The sequence below is a fragment of the Pseudophryne corroboree genome, chromosome 8 (assembly GCF_028390025.1).
Source record: "Pseudophryne corroboree isolate aPseCor3 chromosome 8, aPseCor3.hap2, whole genome shotgun sequence".
Taxonomy (NCBI): Eukaryota; Metazoa; Chordata; class Amphibia; order Anura; family Myobatrachidae; genus Pseudophryne; species Pseudophryne corroboree.
This window is the reverse complement of record NC_086451.1, coordinates 168179469-168199534: the sequence shown is the minus strand read 5'-3', so window position 1 is coordinate 168199534 and position 20066 is coordinate 168179469. Positions and strand designations below refer to the sequence as shown.

The 20066-nt window shown below is 47.9% G+C and overlaps 30 non-coding genes and 2 pseudogenes across 30 annotated transcripts; all 32 read right to left on the bottom strand.

The window, feature by feature from the left end:
* Positions 1–533: 533 nt before the first annotated feature.
* Positions 534–696, bottom strand: LOC134951969 (U1 spliceosomal RNA). Its single transcript, XR_010184602.1, has one exon. It is a non-coding gene; the product is annotated as a U1 spliceosomal RNA (small nuclear RNA).
* Positions 697–848: 152 nt separating this feature from the next.
* On the bottom strand, positions 849–1012 carry LOC134951918 (U1 spliceosomal RNA). The gene has a single exon (XR_010184565.1). It is a non-coding gene; the product is annotated as a U1 spliceosomal RNA (small nuclear RNA).
* Positions 1013–1683: 671 nt separating this feature from the next.
* On the bottom strand, positions 1684–1846 carry LOC134951958 (U1 spliceosomal RNA). The gene has a single exon (XR_010184593.1). It is a non-coding gene; the product is annotated as a U1 spliceosomal RNA (small nuclear RNA).
* Positions 1847–1998: 152 nt separating this feature from the next.
* Positions 1999–2162, bottom strand: LOC134951002 (U1 spliceosomal RNA). The gene has a single exon (XR_010183820.1). It is a non-coding gene; the product is annotated as a U1 spliceosomal RNA (small nuclear RNA).
* Positions 2163–2833: 671 nt separating this feature from the next.
* Positions 2834–2996, bottom strand: LOC134952652 (U1 spliceosomal RNA). The gene has a single exon (XR_010185130.1). It is a non-coding gene; the product is annotated as a U1 spliceosomal RNA (small nuclear RNA).
* A 152-nt stretch (positions 2997–3148) lies between these two features.
* LOC134951048 (U1 spliceosomal RNA) lies at positions 3149–3312 on the bottom strand. Its single transcript, XR_010183858.1, has one exon. It is a non-coding gene; the product is annotated as a U1 spliceosomal RNA (small nuclear RNA).
* A 175-nt stretch (positions 3313–3487) lies between these two features.
* Positions 3488–3648, bottom strand: LOC134953387 (U1 spliceosomal RNA). The gene has a single exon (XR_010185553.1). It is a non-coding gene; the product is annotated as a U1 spliceosomal RNA (small nuclear RNA).
* A 152-nt stretch (positions 3649–3800) lies between these two features.
* On the bottom strand, positions 3801–3964 carry LOC134951573 (U1 spliceosomal RNA). The gene has a single exon (XR_010184289.1). It is a non-coding gene; the product is annotated as a U1 spliceosomal RNA (small nuclear RNA).
* A 2643-nt stretch (positions 3965–6607) lies between these two features.
* LOC134952644 (U1 spliceosomal RNA) lies at positions 6608–6770 on the bottom strand. Its single transcript, XR_010185124.1, has one exon. It is a non-coding gene; the product is annotated as a U1 spliceosomal RNA (small nuclear RNA).
* Positions 6771–6922: 152 nt separating this feature from the next.
* Positions 6923–7086, bottom strand: LOC134950653 (U1 spliceosomal RNA). The gene has a single exon (XR_010183535.1). It is a non-coding gene; the product is annotated as a U1 spliceosomal RNA (small nuclear RNA).
* Positions 7087–7757: 671 nt separating this feature from the next.
* Positions 7758–7920, bottom strand: LOC134952673 (U1 spliceosomal RNA). Its single transcript, XR_010185147.1, has one exon. It is a non-coding gene; the product is annotated as a U1 spliceosomal RNA (small nuclear RNA).
* Positions 7921–8072: 152 nt separating this feature from the next.
* LOC134950425 (U1 spliceosomal RNA) lies at positions 8073–8236 on the bottom strand. The gene has a single exon (XR_010183346.1). It is a non-coding gene; the product is annotated as a U1 spliceosomal RNA (small nuclear RNA).
* A 626-nt stretch (positions 8237–8862) lies between these two features.
* On the bottom strand, positions 8863–9025 carry LOC134951968 (U1 spliceosomal RNA). The gene has a single exon (XR_010184601.1). It is a non-coding gene; the product is annotated as a U1 spliceosomal RNA (small nuclear RNA).
* Positions 9026–9177: 152 nt separating this feature from the next.
* Positions 9178–9341, bottom strand: LOC134951828 (U1 spliceosomal RNA). Its single transcript, XR_010184496.1, has one exon. It is a non-coding gene; the product is annotated as a U1 spliceosomal RNA (small nuclear RNA).
* A 671-nt stretch (positions 9342–10012) lies between these two features.
* On the bottom strand, positions 10013–10175 carry LOC134952450 (U1 spliceosomal RNA). Its single transcript, XR_010184967.1, has one exon. It is a non-coding gene; the product is annotated as a U1 spliceosomal RNA (small nuclear RNA).
* Positions 10176–10327: 152 nt separating this feature from the next.
* On the bottom strand, positions 10328–10491 carry LOC134951032 (U1 spliceosomal RNA). The gene has a single exon (XR_010183845.1). It is a non-coding gene; the product is annotated as a U1 spliceosomal RNA (small nuclear RNA).
* A 692-nt stretch (positions 10492–11183) lies between these two features.
* LOC134953526 (U1 spliceosomal RNA) lies at positions 11184–11325 on the bottom strand (annotated as a pseudogene).
* A 152-nt stretch (positions 11326–11477) lies between these two features.
* Positions 11478–11641, bottom strand: LOC134950712 (U1 spliceosomal RNA). The gene has a single exon (XR_010183583.1). It is a non-coding gene; the product is annotated as a U1 spliceosomal RNA (small nuclear RNA).
* A 671-nt stretch (positions 11642–12312) lies between these two features.
* On the bottom strand, positions 12313–12475 carry LOC134951932 (U1 spliceosomal RNA). The gene has a single exon (XR_010184574.1). It is a non-coding gene; the product is annotated as a U1 spliceosomal RNA (small nuclear RNA).
* A 152-nt stretch (positions 12476–12627) lies between these two features.
* On the bottom strand, positions 12628–12791 carry LOC134951827 (U1 spliceosomal RNA). Its single transcript, XR_010184495.1, has one exon. It is a non-coding gene; the product is annotated as a U1 spliceosomal RNA (small nuclear RNA).
* Positions 12792–13462: 671 nt separating this feature from the next.
* Positions 13463–13625, bottom strand: LOC134952448 (U1 spliceosomal RNA). The gene has a single exon (XR_010184966.1). It is a non-coding gene; the product is annotated as a U1 spliceosomal RNA (small nuclear RNA).
* Positions 13626–13777: 152 nt separating this feature from the next.
* LOC134951031 (U1 spliceosomal RNA) lies at positions 13778–13941 on the bottom strand. The gene has a single exon (XR_010183844.1). It is a non-coding gene; the product is annotated as a U1 spliceosomal RNA (small nuclear RNA).
* A 692-nt stretch (positions 13942–14633) lies between these two features.
* LOC134953524 (U1 spliceosomal RNA) lies at positions 14634–14775 on the bottom strand (annotated as a pseudogene).
* Positions 14776–14927: 152 nt separating this feature from the next.
* LOC134950710 (U1 spliceosomal RNA) lies at positions 14928–15091 on the bottom strand. The gene has a single exon (XR_010183582.1). It is a non-coding gene; the product is annotated as a U1 spliceosomal RNA (small nuclear RNA).
* Positions 15092–15762: 671 nt separating this feature from the next.
* LOC134951931 (U1 spliceosomal RNA) lies at positions 15763–15925 on the bottom strand. Its single transcript, XR_010184573.1, has one exon. It is a non-coding gene; the product is annotated as a U1 spliceosomal RNA (small nuclear RNA).
* Positions 15926–16077: 152 nt separating this feature from the next.
* On the bottom strand, positions 16078–16241 carry LOC134951826 (U1 spliceosomal RNA). The gene has a single exon (XR_010184494.1). It is a non-coding gene; the product is annotated as a U1 spliceosomal RNA (small nuclear RNA).
* A 671-nt stretch (positions 16242–16912) lies between these two features.
* Positions 16913–17075, bottom strand: LOC134951957 (U1 spliceosomal RNA). The gene has a single exon (XR_010184592.1). It is a non-coding gene; the product is annotated as a U1 spliceosomal RNA (small nuclear RNA).
* A 152-nt stretch (positions 17076–17227) lies between these two features.
* Positions 17228–17391, bottom strand: LOC134951029 (U1 spliceosomal RNA). The gene has a single exon (XR_010183843.1). It is a non-coding gene; the product is annotated as a U1 spliceosomal RNA (small nuclear RNA).
* Positions 17392–18062: 671 nt separating this feature from the next.
* LOC134952176 (U1 spliceosomal RNA) lies at positions 18063–18225 on the bottom strand. The gene has a single exon (XR_010184755.1). It is a non-coding gene; the product is annotated as a U1 spliceosomal RNA (small nuclear RNA).
* A 152-nt stretch (positions 18226–18377) lies between these two features.
* LOC134951047 (U1 spliceosomal RNA) lies at positions 18378–18541 on the bottom strand. The gene has a single exon (XR_010183857.1). It is a non-coding gene; the product is annotated as a U1 spliceosomal RNA (small nuclear RNA).
* Positions 18542–18716: 175 nt separating this feature from the next.
* Positions 18717–18877, bottom strand: LOC134953112 (U1 spliceosomal RNA). The gene has a single exon (XR_010185432.1). It is a non-coding gene; the product is annotated as a U1 spliceosomal RNA (small nuclear RNA).
* Positions 18878–19029: 152 nt separating this feature from the next.
* On the bottom strand, positions 19030–19193 carry LOC134951572 (U1 spliceosomal RNA). The gene has a single exon (XR_010184288.1). It is a non-coding gene; the product is annotated as a U1 spliceosomal RNA (small nuclear RNA).
* Between the last annotated feature and the right edge of the window lie 873 nt (positions 19194–20066).

Genomic DNA, 20066 nt, shown 5'->3' with positions numbered 1-20066 from the left:
GGAGGGCAGAAGGCCGCCTAATACTGAAGCACCCCCAAACAACAAACCAAATGCAACAACTAGTGTAAGCATTCCTGGGGGAAGGCCTGCAGCAGATGGATTTGCATATGGTGATGTCATCCAAGCAGTGGGTCAAAGTTGGCTTAAACACTCGTCTGCATATGAAAAGAGAAAAGGGGTATGCAGGGCATGGCGGCCTTTTGCGGCGCTTGGATGACCCCTAGTTCGCATTAAACACCTCCACCCTCCTTCGGTGTGGGGCTCATGTTGGCTATGCCCCAGCCCCTGAAGCATTCAAGCTGATTTCTTGCAGCAGCTGGGCACTGTAACAGCTCCAGAGCTGCTCTGTAAGGCAAGTAAAAGGGTGTGGGCCCTGCAGCACTACCTGTAGTTTGCATTGTGCGTTGGAAGGCACAAATTAAGCAGACGGGAGAAGTCAGGATAATGCGCAAGGGCATAGAAGGGAACGGCTCAAGAAAAGAGAAGTGGAAACAGACAGCAAACTAGGCTGGAGAGAGACCTGATACAAAGAGATCTGAATTATACGAGAGCTGACCAGAGGAAACACAAATTATGCAGTCAAGTGTCCCACATTTGGGGAAATCGCAGGAGCAGCACACCCAGAGTGCAATGGGTGAGCCTTGCCCTGGGAGAAGCACCTTCATGATCATAGTATCTCACCTGGCAGGTAAGTAGGAGTTGGGCTAGAGCTGGGGAGGGTCACTGCTCGGGCACCCCCCTGTCAAGTGAAGGAGATCCAACTGAGGCAGCACAAGGAAACTCTCGAAAGAAGAACAAGGCTAGAGCAAGATCTGAGACAAATAAATCTGACTTTTACCAGAGCTGACTAGTGGAAAGAACAAACACAGTCCCCCACCACCACAAATAATGCAGTCGAGTTTCCCACATTTGGGGAAATCATACGAGTCAGCATACCCAGAATGCAATGAATGAACCTCACCCTGGGAGAACAATCTTCATGACCATGGTATCTCCTATGCAAAATAAGTATGATTTGGGATAGGGCTGGGGAGGGCCGCTGCTCAGGCACATCTCTGTCAAGTAAAGGAGATTCAACTGAGGCAGCACAAGGGAACTCTCATCTGGGGACAACAACTGCAGGGAGAACACATATTTTCAGATGAACATGGGAGGGCAGAAGGCTACATAATACTGAAGCACCCCCAAACAACAAACCAAATGCAACAACTAGTGCAAGCATTCCTGGGGGAAGGCCTGCAGCAGATGGATTTGCATATGGTGATGTCATCCAAGCAATGGGTCAAAGTTGGCTTCAACCCTCGTCTGCATATGAAAAGAGAAAAGGGGCGTGCAGGGCATGGCGGCCTTTTGCGGCGCTTGGATGACCCCTAGTTCGCATTAAACACCTCCACCCTCCTTCGGTGTGGGGCTCATGTTGGCTATGCCCCAGCCCCTGAAGCATTCAAGCTGATTTCTTGCAGCAGCTGGGCACTGTAACAGCTCCAGAGCTGCTCTGTAAGGCAAGTAAAAGGGCGTGGGCCCTGCAGCACTACCTGTAGTTTGCATTGTGCGTTGGAAGGCACAAAGTAAGCAGACGGGAGAAGTCAGGATAGTGCGCAAGGGCATAGAAGAGAGCGGCTCAAGAAAAGAGAAGTGGAAACAGACAGCAAACTAGGCTGGAGAGAGACCTGAGACAAAGAGATCTGAATTATACGAGAGCCGACCAGGGGAAACACAAATTATGCAGTCAAGTTTCCCACATTTGGGGAAATCGCAGGAGCAGCACACCCAGAGTGCAATGGGTGAGCCTTGCCCTGGGAGAAGCACCTTCATGATCATAGTATCTCACCTGGCAGGTAAGTAAGATTTGGGATAGAGCTGGGGAGGGTCGCTGCTCGGGCACCCCCCTGTCAAGTGAAGGAGATCAAACCGAGGCAGCACAAGGAAACTCTCGAAAGAAGAACAAGGCTAGAGGAAGATCTGAGACAAATAAATCTGACTTTTACCAGAGCTGACCAGAGGAAAGAACAAACACAGTCCCCCACTACCACAAATAATGCAGTCGAGTTTCCCACATTTGGGGAAATCATAGGAGTCAGCATACCCAGAATGCAATGTATTAACCTCACCCTGGGAGAACAATCTTCATGACCATGGTATCTCCTTTGCAAAATAAGTATGATTTGGGATAGGGCTGGGGAGGGCCGCTGCTCAGGCACATCTCTGTCAAGTAAAGGAGATTCAACTGAGGCAGCACAAGGGAACTCTCATCTGGGGACAACAACTGCAGGGAGAACACATATTTTCAGATGAACATGGGAGGGCAGAAGGCTGCCTAATACTGAAGCACCCCCAAACAACAAACCAAATGCAACAACTAGTGCAAGCATTCCTGGGGGAAGGCCTGCAGCAGATGGATTTGCATATGGTGATGTCATCCAAGCAGTGGGTCAAAGTTGGCTTCAACCCTCGTCTGCATATGAAAAGAGAAAAGGGGCGTGCAGGGCATGGCGGCCTTTTGCGGCGCTTGGATGACCCCTAGTTCGCATTAAACACCTCCACCCTCCTTCGGTGTGGGGCTCATGTTGGCTATGCCCCAGCCCCTGAAGCATTCAAGCTGATTTCTTGCAGCAGCTGGGCACTGTAACAGCTCCAGAGCTGCTCTGTAAGGCAAGTAAAAGGGCGTGGGCCCTGCAGCACTACCTGTAGTTTGCATTGTGCGTTGGAAGGCACAAAGTAAGCAGACGGGAGAAGTCAGGATAGTGCGCAAGGGCATAGAAGGGAGCGGCTCAAGAAAAGAGAAGTGGAAACAGACAGCAAACTAGGCTGGAGAGAGATTTGAGACAAAGAGATCTGAATTATACGAGAGCCGACCAGGGGAAACACAAATTATGCAGTCAAGTTTCCCACATTTGGGGAAATCACAGGAGCAGCACACCCAGAGTGCAATGGGTGAGCCTTGCCCTGGGAGACGCACCTTCATGATCATAGTATCTCACCTGGCAGGTAAGTAGGAGTTGGGCTAGAGCTGGGGAGGGTCGCTGCTCGGGCACCCCCCTGTCAAGTGAAGGAGATCCAACTGAGGCAGCACAAGGGAACTCTCGAAAGAAGAACAAGGCTAGAGGAAAATCTGAGACAAATAAATCTGACTTTTACCAGAGTTGACCAGAGGAAAGCACAAACACAGTCCCCCACTACCACATATAATGCAGTCGAGTTTCCCACATTTGGGGAAATCACAGGGGTCAGCATACCCAGAATGCAATGAATGAACCTCACCCTGGGAGAACAATCTTCATGAAAATGGTATCTCCTATGCAAAATAAGTATGATTTTGGATAGGGCTGGGGAGGGCCGCTGCTCAGGCACATCTCTGTCAAGTAAAGGAGATTCAACTGAGGCAGCACAAGGGAACTCTCATCTGGGGACAACAACTGCAGGGAGAACACATATTTTCAGATGAACATGGTAGGGCAGAAGGCTGCCTAATACTGAAGCACCCCCAAACAACAAACCAAATGCAACAACTATTGCACACAAATTATGCAGTCAAGTGTCCAACATTTGGGGAAACCGCAGGAGCAGCACACCCAGAGTGCAATGGGTGAGCCTTGCCCTGGGAGAAGCACCCTCATGATCATAGTATCTCACCTGGCAGGTAAGTAGGAGTTGGGCTAGAGCTGGGGAGGGTCGCTGCTCGGGCACCCCCCTGTCAAGTGAAGGAGATCCAACTGAGGCAGCACAAGGGAACTCTCGAAAGAAGAACAAGGCTAGAGGAAGTTCTGAGACAAAGAAATCTGACTTTTACCAGAGCTGACCAGAGGAAAGCACAAACACAGTCCCTCACTACCACAAATAATGCAGTCCAGTTTCCCACATTTGGGGAAATCACAGGGATCAGCATACCCAGAATGCAATGAATGAACCTCACCCTGGGAGAACAATCTTCATGACCATGGTATCTCCTATGCAAAATAAGTATGATTTGGGATAGGGCTGGGGAGGGCCGCTGCTCAGGCACATCTCTGTCAAGAATTTATAAAGTCTATACATATATATAACCAAATGTCAATATATATATATAGAACCCAGCGCTCCTATCAAAACGTATCTATTTCACCAATTTGTTGCTTATTTAATCTTTATACATCTATTAATTTTCACCATATATTATAAAATGCTGCTCCCATAGGTAGTACTGTTCTACCAATAATAAACCAAATTTTAAAGATAATCACACTTGTTATCAAGGGAGCGCAAAAAATAAAATATACAAGCTCTTTATTTTTAAAAAATATATATAGACAGAAGAAACCCACATTCAATAAAATACAATGGAGTCAACATATATAGGCACCACTATCCATATCTAAATGTAATCAGTATCTATTTCATATTGCCCTTGATGACAACGGAATGTCTATTAAAGTGTCCAAAAAATCCTCCTGGATACAGCTGTTGTAATTTAATCGTTACTTTCCAATTGTAATTGATACATTAAATTCCTTCTTGTGGATGAACAGCAACAGTTGTAACCAACGCCTCTTATTTACTGCAGTTAAAGTTCATATGTAACTCACGTGAGTAATGAAAGAAAACAGGGGGAGAGCGCTGTGATGGTTGGTGAAACACAGCGGTATGCTACGACCCCCGTTAACCGTGGCTGGATCTTATTGGCACTCGCGGTCGGGATATTCCTCCCTGCCGTGGGGTAGAGACCTCCTTTTGCTCGCTCTCAAATTGCTTTTTCCCCTTCACCGCTGTCTTTACATCAGACGTCCGCCGTGATGTAGCTCGTTCATGAACGGGCTTATATCTCAGCAATCAGAGTGTCCGGTAGTCACCTTCTAACGCGTTTCTCCGCTGTTATCCAAGAGCGGTTTCGTCAGAGGATACATCAGCAGCCTAGCAGGCTCTTTTTAAAATGCACCGGACCAATAGCATTACTAATTAGTTGATTGGATACATACATATACTAATTGGATGCATACATGTAATGACTCATATATGGAACAACTTTCTAATTGCAATTGCACATATAAAGGCATTTCATAATATAAAAATAAGCAACATGGTGATTAAAAATAATAATAAAATAAGCAACAAGGTGGTTTAAAAAATAACAGAAAATATATAATCTATATACAGATTAACCTCTAATCTTTCAATCAATACCTCATATCTATAATCACATATACATAATTCAGAAACTCAGCACTAAGGATCCCCATTTACTTATATAAAACCTTTTAGGGTAACATAAATCCATGCCACTACTAAAGCTGCTCTCGTGGCGCAGGGGAAACATCACCTGCACTCTATACAGCGAGTCCCATGTTCGAATCCAACCCGCTCAGCTTAACATCCATATTATTTATTTACTTTTAATGGGATCATTCTATCAATTCATTTTTACCTTTAATTTTTGTTAATATTATTTCTATATTTCATTATTTTAACCCCTGGAATAATTACATTGCTGCTTAAACAACAAAAAGAATTGAATAAAAAATAAATATTAAACAGACAATTTAAGGATTCGAAGATTTAAAGATTTAAAGATTTTAAAATTTAAAACAGGGAGGGGGAGGGGAGGGAGGGGGGCCTTTTGGGAGAAGGAGGGGAAAAAAATAAAATAAAAATAAAAATATATATATATATAGAACCAAGAGAAAGTGTAAAAAGAGGATGGAGGAAGAAATCTGATGTTCATCATTACTAGTGGATATTACTAGTGGATTTTACTAAAGAACTTTAAAGGAACACACACAACAGGATTATACAGTTTCATTCTAAGAGGAAAGCTGTTCACAAAATAGCTACTTCTAATAATTTTGTTTATTTATTAAACATACAATAAATGGATATTCAATAAATAATATATTAGGTAAATCAAAAGATAAAACCTTCAGAGACTGCCAATGTTGTTCAGTTCGATGCTCTCATTCAGACCATCAGGTGTAAGGGTACCCAAAGAAAAAATCCAAAATGCCTCCCTTGTCAAGTAAAGGAGATTCAACTGAGGCAGCACAAGGGAACTCTCATCTGGGGACAACAACTGCAGAGAGAACACATATTTTCAGATGAACATGGGAGGGCAGAAGGCTGCCTAATACTGAAGCACCCCCAAACAACAAACCAAATGCAACAACTAGTGCAAGCATTCCTTGGGGAAGGTCTGCAGAAGATGGATTTGCATATGGTGATGTCATCCAAGCAGTGGGTCAAAGTTGGCTTCAACCCTCGTCTGCATATGAAAAGAGAAAAGGGGCGTGCAGGGCATGGCGGCCTTTTGCGGCAATTGGATGACCCCTAGTTCGCATTAAATACCTCCACCCTCCTTCGGTGTGGGGCTCATGTTGGCTATGCCCCAGCCCCTGAAGCATTCAAGCTGATTTCTTGCAGCAGTTGAGCACTGTAACAGCTCCAGAGCTGGTCTGTAAGGCAAGTAAAAGGGTGTGGGCCTTGCAGCACTACCTGTAGTTCGCATTGTGCGTTGGAAGGCACAAAATAAGCAGACGGGAGAAGTCAGGATAGTGCGCAAGGGCATAGAAGGGAGCGGCTCAAGAAAAGAGAAGTGGAAACAGACAGCAAACTAGGCTGGAGAGAGACCTGAGACAAAGAGATCTGAATTATACGAGAGCCGACCAGGGGAAACACAAATTATGCAGTCAAGTTTCCCACATTTGGGGAAATCGCAGGATCAGCACACCCAGAGTGCAATGGGTGAGCCTTGCCCTGGAAGAAGCACCTTCCTGATCATAGTATATCACCTGGCAGGTAAGTAGGAGTTGGGCTAGAGCTGGGGAGGGTCGCTGCTCGGGCACCCCCCTGTCAAGTGAAGGAGATCCAACTGAGGCAGCACAAGGGAACTCTCGAAAGAAGAACAAGGCTAGAGGAAGATCTGAGATAAAGAAATCTGACTTTAACCAGAGCTGACCAGAGGAAAGCACAAACACAGTCCCCCACTACCACAAATAATGCAGTCGAGTTTCCCACATTTGGGGAAATCACAGGTGTCAGCATACCCAGAATGCAATGAATGAACCTCACCCTGGGAGAACAATCTTCATGACCATGGTATCTCCTATGCAAAATAAGTATGATTTGGGATAGGGCTGGGGAGGGCCGCTGCTCAGGCACATCTCTGTCAAGTAAAGGAGATTCAACTGAGGCAGCACAAGGGAACTCTCATCTGGGGACAACAACTGCAGGGAGAACACATATTTTCAGATGAACATGGGAGGGCAGAAGGCTGCCTAATACTGAAGAACCCCCAAACAACAAACCAAATGCAACAACTAGTACAAGCATTCCTGGGGGAAGGTCTGCAGAAGACGGATTTGCATACGGTGATGTCATCCAAGCAGTGGGCCAAAGTTGGCTGGAACCCTCGTCTGCATATGAAAAGAGAAAAGGGGTATGCAGGGCATGGCGGCCTTTTGCGGCGCTTGGATGACCCCTAGTTCGCATTAAACACCTCCACCCTCCTTCGGTGTGGGGCTCATGTTGGCTATGCCCCAGCCCCTGAAGCATTCAAGCTGATTTCTTGCAGCAGCTGGGCACTGTAACAGCTCCAGAGCTGCTCTGTAAGGCAAGTAAAAGGGTGTGGGCCCTGCAGTACTACCTGTAGTTCGCATTGTGTGTTGGAAGGCACAAATTAAGCATACGGGAGAAGTCAGGATAGTGCGCAAGGGCATAGAAGGGAGCGGCTCAAGAAAAGAGAAGTGGAAACAGACAGCAAACTAGGCTGGAGAGAGACCTGAGACAAAGAGATCTGAATTATACGAGAGCTGACCAGGGGAAACACAAATTATGCAGTCAAGTTTCCCACATTTGGGGAAATCGCAGGAGCAGCACACCCAGAGTGCATTGGGTGAGCCTTGCCCTGGGAGAAGCAACTTCATGATCATAGTATCTCACCTGGCAGGTAAGTAGGAGTTGGGCTAGAGCTGGGGAGGGTCGCTGCTCGGGCACCCCCCTGTCAAGTGAAGGAGATCCAACTGAGGCAGCACAAGGAAACTCTCGAAAGATGAACAAGGCTAGAGGAAGATCTGAGACAAATAAATCTGACTTTTACCAGAGCTGACCAGAGGAAAGAACAAACACAGTCCCCCACTACCACAAATAATGCAGTTGAGTTTCCCACATTTGGGGAAATCATAGGGGTCAGCATACCCAGAATGCAATGAATGAACCTCACCCTGGGAGAACAATCTTCATGACCATGGTATCTCCTATGCAAAATAAGTATGATTTGGGATAGGGCTGGGGAGGGCCGCTGCTCAGGCACATCTCTGTCAAGTAAAGGAGATTCAACTGAGGCAGCACAAGGGAACTCTCATCTGGGGACAACAACTGCAGGGAGAACACATATTTTCAGATGAACATGGGAGGGCAGAAGGCTGCCTAATACTGAAGCACCCCCAAACAACAAACCAAATGCAAGAACTAGGCAAGCATTCCTGGGGGAAGGCCTGCAGCAGATGGATTTGCATATGGTGATGTCATCCAAGCAGTGGGTCAAAGTTGGCTTCAACCCTCGTCTGCATATGAAAAGAGAAAAGGGGAGTGCAGGGCATGGCGGCCTTTTGCGGCGCTTGGATGACCCCTAGTTCGCATTAAACACCTCCACCCTCCTTCGGTGTGGGGCTCATGTTGGCTATGCCCCAGCCCCTGAAGCATTTAAGCTGATTTCTTGCAGCAGCTGGGCACTGTAACAGCTCCAGAGCTGCTCTGTAAGGCAAATAAAAGGGTGTGGGACCTGCAGCACTACCTGTAGTTCGCATTGTGCGTTGGAAGGCACAAAGTAAGCAGCTCAAGAAAAGAGAAGTGGAAACAGACAGCAAACTAGGCTGGAGAGAGACCTGATACAAAGAGATCTGAATTATACGAGAGCTGACCAGAGGAAACACAAATTATGCAGTCAAGTGTCCCACATTTGGGGAAATCGCAGGAGCAGCACACCCAGAGTGCAATGGGTGAGCCTTGCCCTGGGAGAAGCACCTTCATGATCATAGTATCTCACCTGGCAGGTAAGTAGGAGTTGGGCTAGAGCTGGGGAGGGTCACTGCTCGGGCACCCCCCTGTCAAGTGAAGGAGATCCAACTGAGGCAGCACAAGAAAACTCTCGAAAGAAGAACAAGGCTAGAGCAAGATCTGAGACAAATAAATCTGACTTTTACCAGAGCTGACTAGTGGAAAGAACAAACACAGTCCCCCACCACCACAAATAATGCAGTCGAGTTTCCCACATTTGGGGAAATCATACGGGTCAGCATACCCAGAATGCAATGAATGAACCTCACCCTGGGAGAACAATCTTCATGACCATGGTATCTCCTATGCAAAATAAGTATGATTTGGGATAGGGCTGGGGAGGGCCGCTGCTCAGGCACATCTCTGTCAAGTAAAGGAGATTCAACTGAGGCAGCACAAGGGAACTCTCATCTGGGGACAACAACTGCAGGGAGAACACATATTTTCAGATGAACATGGGAGGGCAGAAGGCTACATAATACTGAAGCACCCCCAAACAACAAACCAAATGCAACAACTAGTGCAAGCATTCCTGGGGGAAGGCCTGCAGCAGATGGATTTGCATATGGTGATGTCATCCAAGCAATGGGTCAAAGTTGGCTTCAACCCTCGTCTGCATATGAAAAGAGAAAAGGGGCGTACAGGGCATGGCAGCCTTTTGCGGCGCTTGGATGACCCCTAGTTCGCATTAAACACCTCCACCCTCCTTCGGTGTGGGGCTCATGTTGGCTATGCCCCATTCCCTGAAGCATTCAAGCTGATTTCTTGCAGCAGCTGGGCACTGTAACAGCTCCAGAGCTGCTCTGTAAGGCAAGTAAAAGGGTGTGGGCCCTGCAGCACTACCTGTAGTTCGCATTGTGCGTTGGAAGGCACAAATTAAGCAGACGGGAGAAGTCAGGATAGTGCGCAAGGGCATAGAAGGGAGCGGCTCAAGAAAAGAGAAGTGGAAACAGACAGCAAACTAGGCTGGAGAGAGACCTGAGACAAAGAGATCTGAATTATACGAGAGCCGACCAGGGGAAACACAAATTATGCAGTCAAGTTTCCCACATTTGGGGAAATCGCAGGATCAGCACACCCAGAGTGCAATGGGTGAGCCTTGCCCTGGAAGAAGCACCTTCCTGATCATAGTATATCACCTGGCAGGTAAGTAAGATTTGGGATAGAGCTGGGGAGGGTCACTGCTCGGGCACCCCCCTGTCAAGTGAAGGAGATCCAACCGAGGCAGCACAAGGAAACTCTCGAAAGAAGAACAAGGCTAGAGGAAGATCTGAGACAAATAAATCTGACTTTTACCAGAGCTGACCAGAGGAAAGAACAAACACAGTCCCCCACTACCACAAATAATGCAGTCGAGTTTCCCACATTTGGGGAAATCATAGGAGTCAGCATACCCAGAATGCAATGTATTAACCTCACCCTGGGAGAACAATCTTCATGACCATGGTATCTCCTATGCAAAATAAGTATGATTTGGGATAGGGCTGGGGAGGGCCGCTGCTCAGGCACATCTCTGTCAAGTAAAGGAGATTCAACTGAGGCTGCACAAGGGAACTCTCATCTGGGGACAACAACTGCAGGGAGAACACATATTTTCAGATGAACATGGTAGGGCAGAAGGCTGCCTAATACTGAAGCACCCCCAAACAACAAACCAAATGCAACAACTAGTGCAAGCATTCCTGGGGGAAGGCCTGCAGCAGATGGATTTGCATATGGTGATGTCATCCAAGCAGTGGGTCAAAGTTGGCTTCAACCCTCGTCTGCATATGAAAAGAGAAAAGGGGCGTGCAGGGCATGGCGGCCTTTTGCGGCGCTTGGATGACCCCTAGTTCGCATTAAACACCTCCACCCTCCTTCGGTGTGGGGCTCATGTTGGCTATGCCCATGCCCCTGAAGCATTCAAGCTGATTTCTTGCAGCAGCTGGGCACTGTAACAGCTCCAGAGCTGCTCTGTAAGGCAAGTAAAAGGGCGTGGGCCCTGCAGCACTACCTGTAGTTTGCATTGTGCGTTGGAAGGCACAAAGTAAGCAGACGGGAGAAGTCAGGATAGTGCGCAAGGGCATAGATGGGAGCGGCTCAAGAAAAGAGAAGTGGAAACAGACAGCAAACTAGGCTGGAGAGAGACCTGAGACAAAGAGATCTGAATTATATGAGAGCCAACCAGGGGAAACACAAATTATGCAGTCAAGTTTCCCACATTTGGGGAAATCGTATGGGCAGCACACCCAGAGTGCAATGGGTGAGCCTTGCCCTGGGAGAAGCAACTTCATGATCATAGTATCTAACCTGGCAGGTAAGTAGGAGTTGGGCTAGAGCTGGGGAGGGTCGCTGCTCGGGCACCCCCCTGTCAAGTGAAGGAGATCCAACTGAGACAGCACAAGGGAACTCTCGAAAGAAGAACAAGGCTAGAGGAAGATCTGAGACAAAGAAATCTAACTTTTACCAGAGCTGACCAGAGGAAAGCACAAACACAGTCCCCCACTACCACAAATAATGCAGTCGAGTTTCCCACATTTGGGGAAATCATAGGGGTCAGCATACCCAGAATGCAATGAATGAACCTCACCCTGGGAGAACAATCTTCATGACCATGGTATCTCCTATGCAAAATCAGTATGATTTGGGATAGGGCTGGGGAGGGACGCTGCTCAGGCACATCTCTGTCAAGAGTAGGAGATTCAACTGAGGCAGCACAAGGGTACTCTCATCTGGGGACAACAACTGCAGGGAGAACACATATTTTCAGATGAACATGGGAGGGCAGAAGGCCGCCTAATACTGAAGCACCCCCAAACAACAAACCAAATGCAACAACTAGTGTAAGCATTCCTGGGGGAAGGCCTGCAGCAGATGGATTTGCATATGGTGATGTCATCCAAGCAGTGGGTCAAAGTTGGCTTAAACACTCGTCTGCATATGAAAAGAGAAAAGGGGTATGCAGGGCATGGCGGCCTTTTGCGGCGCTTGGATGACCCCTAGTTCGCATTAAACACCTCCACCCTCCTTCGGTGTGGGGCTCATGTTGGCTATGCCCCAGCCCCTGAATCATTCAAGCTGATTTCTTGCAGCAGCTGGGCACTGTAACAGCTCCAGAGCTGCTCTGTAAGGCAAGTAAAAGGGTGTGGGCCCTGCAGCACTACCTGTAGTTTGCATTGTGCGTTGGAAGGCACAAATTAAGCAGACGGGAGAAGTCAGGATAATGCGCAAGGGCTTAGAAGGGAACGACTCAAGAAAAGAGAAGTGGAAACAGACAGCAAACTAGGCTGGAGAGAGACCTGATACAAAGAGATCTGAATTATACGACAGCAGACCAGAGGAAACACAAATTATGCAGTCAAGTGTCCCACATTTGGGGAAATCGCAGGAGCAGCACACCCAGAGTGCAATGGGTGAGCCTTGCCCTGGGAGAAGCACCTTCATGATCATAGTATCTCACCTGGCAGGTAAGTAGGAGTTGGGCTAGAGCTGGGGAGGGTCACTGCTCGGGCACCCCCCTGTCAAGTGAAGGAGATCCAACTGAGGCAGCACAAGGAAACTCTCGAAAGAAGAACAAGGCTAGAGCAAGATCTGAGACAAATAAATCTGACTTTTACCAGAGCTGACTAGTGGAAAGAACAAACACAGTCCCCCACCACCACAAATAATGCAGTCGAGTTTCCCACATTTGGGGAAATCATACGGGTCAGCATACCCAGAATGCAATGAATGAACCTCACCCTGGGAGAACAATCTTCATGACCATGGTATCTCCTATGCAAAATAAGTATGATTTGGGATAGGGCTGGGGAGGGCCGCTGCTCAGGCACATCTCTGTCAAGTAAAGGAGATTCAACTGAGGCAGCACAAGGGAACTCTCATCTGGGGACAACAACTGCAGGGAGAACACATATTTTCAGATGAACATGGGAGGGCAGAAGGCTACATAATACTGAAGCACCCCCAAACAACAAACCAAATGCAACAACTAGTGCAAGCATTCCTGGGGGAAGGCCTGCAGCAGATGGATTTGCATATGGTGATGTCATCCAAGCAATGGGTCAAAGTTGGCTTCAACCCTCGTCTGCATATGAAAAGAGAAAAGGGGCGTGCAGGGCATGGCGGCCTTTTGCGGCGCTTGGATGACCCCTAGTTCGCATTAAACACCTCCACCCTCCTTCGGTGTGGGGCTCATGTTGGCTATGCCCCAGCCCCTGAAGCATTCAAGCTGATTTCTTGCAGCAGCTGGGCACTGTAACAGCTCCAGAGCTGCTCTGTAAGGCAAGTAAAAGGGCGTGGGCCCTGCAGCACTACCTGTAGTTTGCATTGTGCGTTGGAAGGCACAAAGTAAGCAGACGGGAGAAGTCAGGATAGTGCGCAAGGGCATAGAAGAGAGCGGCTCAAGAAAAGAGAAGTGGAAACAGACAGCAAACTAGGCTGGAGAGAGACCTGAGACAAAGAGATCTGAATTATACGAGAGCCGACCAGGGGAAACACAAATTATGCAGTCAAGTTTCCCACATTTGGGGAAATCGCAGGATCAGCACACCCAGAGTGCAATGGGTGAGCCTTGCCCTGGAAGAAGCACCTTCCTGATCATAGTATATCACCTGGCAGGTAAGTAAGATTTGGGATAGAGCTGGGGAGGGTCGCTGCTCGGGCACCCCCCTGTCAAGTGAAGGAGATCCAACCGAGGCAGCACAAGGAAACTCTCGAAAGAAGAACAAGGCTAGAGGAAGATCTGAGACAAATAAATCTGACTTTTACCAGAGCTGACCAGAGGAAAGAACAAACACAGTCCCCCACTACCACAAATAATGCAGTCGAGTTTCCCACATTTGGGGAAATCATAGGAGTCAGCATACCCAGAATGCAATGTATTAACCTCACCCTGGGAGAACAATCTTCATGACCATGGTATCTCCTATGCAAAATAAGTATGATTTGGGATAGGGCTGGGGAGGGCCGCTGCTCAGGCACATCTCTGTCAAGTAAAGGAGATTCAACTGAGGCTGCACAAGGGAACTCTCATCTGGGGACAACAACTGCAGGGAGAACACATATTTTCAGATGAACATGGTAGGGCAGAAGGCTGCCTAATACTGAAGCACCCCCAAACAACAAACCAAATGCAACAACTAGTGCAAGCATTCCTGGGGGAAGGCCTGCAGCAGATGGATTTGCATATGGTGATGTCATCCAAGCAGTGGGTCAAAGTTGGCTTCAACCCTCGTCTGCATATGAAAAGAGAAAAGGGGCGTGCAGGGCATGGCGGCCTTTTGCGGCGCTTGGATGACCCCTAGTTCGCATTAAACACCTCCACCCTCCTTCGGTGTGGGGCTCATGTTGGCTATGCCCATGCCCCTGAAGCATTCAAGCTGATTTCTTGCAGCAGCTGGGCACTGTAACAGCTCCAGAGCTGCTCTGTAAGGCAAGTAAAAGGGCGTGGGCCCTGCAGCACTACCTGTAGTTTGCATTGTGCGTTGGAAGGCACAAAGTAAGCAGACGGGAGAAGTCAGGATAGTGCGCAAGGGCATAGATGGGAGCGGCTCAAGAAAAGAGAAGTGGAAACAGACAGCAAACTAGGCTGGAGAGAGACCTGAGACAAAGAGATCTGAATTATATGAGAGCCAACCAGGGGAAACACAAATTATGCAGTCAAGTTTCCCACATTTGGGGAAATCGTATGGGCAGCACACCCAGAGTGCAATGGGTGAGCCTTGCCCTGGGAGAAGCAACTTCATGATCATAGTATCTAACCTGGCAGGTAAGTAGGAGTTGGGCTAGAGCTGGGGAGGGTCGCTGCTCGGGCACCCCCCTGTCAAGTGAAGGAGATCCAACTGAGACAGCACAAGGGAACTCTCGAAAGAAGAACAAGGCTAGAGGAAGATCTGAGACAAAGAAATCTAACTTTTACCAGAGCTGACCAGAGGAAAGCACAAACACAGTCCCCCACTACCACAAATAATGCAGTCGAGTTTCCCACATTTGGGGAAATCATAGGGGTCAGCATACCCAGAATGCAATGAATGAACCTCACCCTGGGAGAACAATCTTCATGACCATGGTATCTCCTATGCAAAATCAGTATGATTTGGGATAGGGCTGGGGAGGGACGCTGCTCAGGCACATCTCTGTCAAGAGTAGGAGATTCAACTGAGGCAGCACAAGGGTACTCTCATCTGGGGACAACAACTGCAGGGAGAACACATATTTTCAGATGAACATGGGAGGGCAGAAGGCCGCCTAATACTGAAGCACCCCCAAACAACAAACCAAATGCAACAACTAGTGTAAGCATTCCTGGGGGAAGGCCTGCAGCAGATGGATTTGCATATGGTGATGTCATCCAAGCAGTGGGTCAAAGTTGGCTTAAACACTCGTCTGCATATGAAAAGAGAAAAGGGGTATGCAGGGCATGGCGGCCTTTTGCGGCGCTTGGATGACCCCTAGTTCGCATTAAACACCTCCACCCTCCTTCGGTGTGGGGCTCATGTTGGCTATGCCCCAGCCCCTGAATCATTCAAGCTGATTTCTTGCAGCAGCTGGGCACTGTAACAGCTCCAGAGCTGCTCTGTAAGGCAAGTAAAAGGGTGTGGGCCCTGCAGCACTACCTGTAGTTTGCATTGTGCGTTGGAAGGCACAAATTAAGCAGACGGGAGAAGTCAGGATAATGCGCAAGGGCTTAGAAGGGAACGACTCAAGAAAAGAGAAGTGGAAACAGACAGCAAACTAGGCTGGAGAGAGACCTGATACAAAGAGATCTGAATTATACGACAGCAGACCAGAGGAAACACAAATTATGCAGTCAAGTGTCCCACATTTGGGGAAATCGCAGGAGCAGCACACCCAGAGTGCAATGGGTGAGCCTTGCCCTGGGAGAAGCACCTTCATGATCATAGTATCTCACCTGGCAGGTAAGTAGGAGTTGGGCTAGAGCTGGGGAGGGTCACTGCTCGGGCACCCCCCTGTCAAGTGAAGGAGATCCAACTGAGGCAGCACAAGGAAACTCTCGAAAGAAGAACAAGGCTAGAGCAAGATCTGAGACAAATAAATCTGACTTTTACCAGAGCTGACTAGTGGAAAGAACAAACACAGTCCCCCACCACCACAAATAATGCAGTCGAGTTTCCCACATTTGGGGAAATCATACGGGTCAGCATACCCAGAATGCAATGAATGAACCTCACCCTGGGAGAACAATCTTCATGACCATGGTATCTCCTATGCAAAATAAGTATGATTTGGGATAGGGCTGGGGAGGGCCGCTGCTCAGGCACATCTCTGTCAAGTAAAGGAGATTCAACTGAGGCAGCACAAGGGAACTCTCATCTGGGGACAACAACTGCAGGGAGAACACATATTTTCAGATGAACATGGGAGGGCAGAAGGCTACATAATACTGAAGCACCCCCAAACAACAAACCAAATGCAACAACTAGTGCAAGCATTCCTGGGGGAAGGCCTGCAGCAGATGGATTTGCATATGGTGATGTCATCCAAGCAATGGGTCAAAGTTGGCTTCAACCCTCGTCTGCATATGAAAAGAGAAAAGGGGCGTGCAGGGCATGGCGGCCTTTTGCGGCGCTTGGATGACCCCTAGTTCGCATTAAACACCTCCACCCTCCTTCGGTGTGGGGCTCATGTTGGCTATGCCCCAGCCCCTGAAGCATTCAAGCTGATTTCTTGCAGCAGCTGGGCACTGTAACAGCTCCAGAGCTGCTCTGTAAGGCAAGTAAAAGGGCGTGGGCCCTGCAGCACTACCTGTAGTTTGCATTGTGCGTTGGAAGGCACAAAGTAAGCAGACGGGAGAAGTCAGGATAGTGCGCAAGGGCATAGAAGAGAGCGGCTCAAGAAAAGAGAAGTGGAAACAGACAGCAAACTAGGCTGGAGAGAGACCTGAGACAAAGAGATCTGAATTATACGAGAGCCGACCAGGGGAAACACAAATTATGCAGTCAAGTTTCCCACATTTGGGGAAATCGCAGGAGCAGCACACCCAGAGTGCAATGGGTGAGCCTTGCCCTGGGAGAAGCACCTTCATGATCATAGTATCTCACCTGGCAGGTAAGTAAGATTTGGGATAGAGCTGGGGAGGGTCGCTGCTCGGGCACCCCCCTGTCAAGTGAAGGAGATCAAACCGAGGCAGCACAAGGAAACTCTCGAAAGAAGAACAAGGCTAGAGGAAGATCTGAGACAAATAAATCTGACTTTTACCAGAGCTGACCAGAGGAAAGAACAAACACAGTCCCCCACTACCACAAATAATGCAGTCGAGTTTCCCACATTTGGGGAAATCATAGGAGTCAGCATACCCAGAATGCAATGTATTAACCTCACCCTGGGAGAACAATCTTCATGACCATGGTATCTCCTATGCAAAATAAGTATGATTTGGGATAGGGCTGGGGAGGGCCGCTGCTCAGGCACATCTCTGTCAAGTAAAGGAGATTCAACTGAGGCAGCACAAGGGAACTCTCATCTGGGGACAACAACTGCAGGGAGAACACATATTTTCAGATGAACATGGGAGGGCAGAAGGCTGCCTAATACTGAAGCACCCCCAAACAACAAACCAAATGCAACAACTAGTGCAAGCATTCCTGGGGGAAGGCCTGCAGCAGATGGATTTGCATATGGTGATGTCATCCAAGCAGTGGGTCAAAGTTGGCTTCAACCCTCGTCTGCATATGAAAAGAGAAAAGGGGCGTGCAGGGCATGGCGGCCTTTTGCGGCGCTTGGATGACCCCTAGTTCGCATTAAACACCTCCACCCTCCTTCGGTGTGGGGCTCATGTTGGCTATGCCCCAGCCCCTGAAGCATTCAAGCTGATTTCTTGCAGCAGCTGGGCACTGTAACAGCTCCAGAGCTGCTCTGTAAGGCAAGTAAAAGGGCGTGGGCCCTGCAGCACTACCTGTAGTTTGCATTGTGCGTTGGAAGGCACAAAGTAAGCAGACGGGAGAAGTCAGGATAGTGCGCAAGGGCATAGAAGGGAGCGGCTCAAGAAAAGAGAAGTGGAAACAGACAGCAAACTAGGCTGGAGAGAGATTTGAGACAAAGAGATCTGAATTATACGAGAGCCGACCAGGGGAAACACAAATTATGCAGTCAAGTTTCCCACATTTGGGGAAATCACAGGAGCAGCACACCCAGAGTGCAATGGGTGAGCCTTGCCCTGGGAGAAGCACCTTCATGATCATAGTATCTCACCTGGCAGGTAAGTAGGAGTTGGGCTAGAGCTGGGGAGGGTCGCTGCTCGGGCACCCCCCTGTCAAGTGAAGGAGATCCAACTGAGGCAGCACAAGGGAACTCTCGAAAGAAGAACAAGGCTAGAGGAAAATCTGAGACAAATAAATCTGACTTTTACCAGAGTTGACCAGAGGAAAGCACAAACACAGTCCCCCACTACCACATATAATGCAGTCGAGTTTCCCACATTTGGGGAAATCACAGGGGTCAGCATACCCAGAATGCAATGAATGAACCTCACCCTGGGAGAACAATCTTCATGAAAATGGTATCTCCTATGCAAAATAAGTATGATTTTGGATAGGGCTGGGGAGGGCCGCTGCTCAGGCACATCTCTGTCAAGTAAAGGAGATTCAACTGAGGCAGCACAAGGGAACTCTCATCTGGGGACAACAACTGCAGGGAGAACACATATTTTCAGATGAACATGGTAGGGCAGAAGGCTGCCTAATACTGAAGCACCCCCAAACAACAAACCAAATGCAACAACTATTGCACACAAATTATGCAGTCAAGTGTCCAACATTTGGGGAAACCGCAGGAGCAGCACACCCAGAGTGCAATGGGTGAGCCTTGCCCTGGGAGAAGCACCTTCATGATCATAGTATCTCACCTGGCAGGTAAGTAGGAGTTGGGCTAGAGCTGGGGAGGGTCGCTGCTCGGGCACCCCCCTGTCAAGTGAAGGAGATCCAACTGAGGCAGCACAAGGGAACTCTCGAAAGAAGAACAAGGCTAGAGGAAGATCTGAGACAAAGAAATCTGACTTTTACCAGAGCTGACCAGAGGAAAGCACAAACACAGTCCCTCACTACCACAAATAATGCAGTCCAGTTTCCCACATTTGGGGAAATCACAGGGATCAGCATACCCAGAATGCAATGAATGAACCTCACCCTGGGAGAACAATCTTCATGACCATGGTATCTCCTATGCAAAATAAGTATGATTTGGGATAGGGCTGGGGAGGGCCGCTGCTCAGGCACATCTCTGTCAAGAATTTATAAAGTCTATACATATATATAACCAAATGTCAATATATATATATAGAACCCAGCGCTCCTATCAAAACGTATCTATTTCACCAATTTGTTGCTTATTTAATCTTTATACATCTATTAATTTTCACCATATATTATAAAATGCTGCTCCCATAGGTAGTACTGTTCTACCAATAATAAACCAAATTTTAAAGATAATCACACTTGTTATCAAGGGAGCGCAAAAAATAAAATATACAAGCTCTTTATTTTTAAAAAATATATATATAGACAGAAGAAACCCACATTCAATAAAATACAATGGAGTCAACATATATAGGCACCACTATCCATATCTAAATGTAATCAGTATCTATTTCATATTGCCCTTGATGACAACGGAATGTCTATTAAAGTGTCCAAAAAATCCTCCTGGATACAGCTGTTGTAATTTAATCGTTACTTTCCAATTGTAATTGATACATTAAATTCCTTCTTGTGGATGAACAGCAACAGTTGTAACCAACGCCTCTTATTTACTGCAGTTAAAGTTCATATGTAACTCACGTGAGTAATGAAAGAAAACAGGGGGAGAGCGCTGTGATGGTTGGTGAAACACAGCGGTATGCTGCGACCCCCGTTAACCGTGGCTGGATCTTATTGGCACTCGCGGTCGGGATATTCCTCCCTGCCGTGGGGTAGAGACCTCCTTTTGCTCGCTCTCAAATTGCTTTTTCCCCTTCACCGCTGTCTTTACATCAGACGTCCGCCGTGATGTAGCTCGTTCATGAACGGGCTTATATCTCAGCAATCAGAGTGTCCGGTAGTCACCTTCTAACG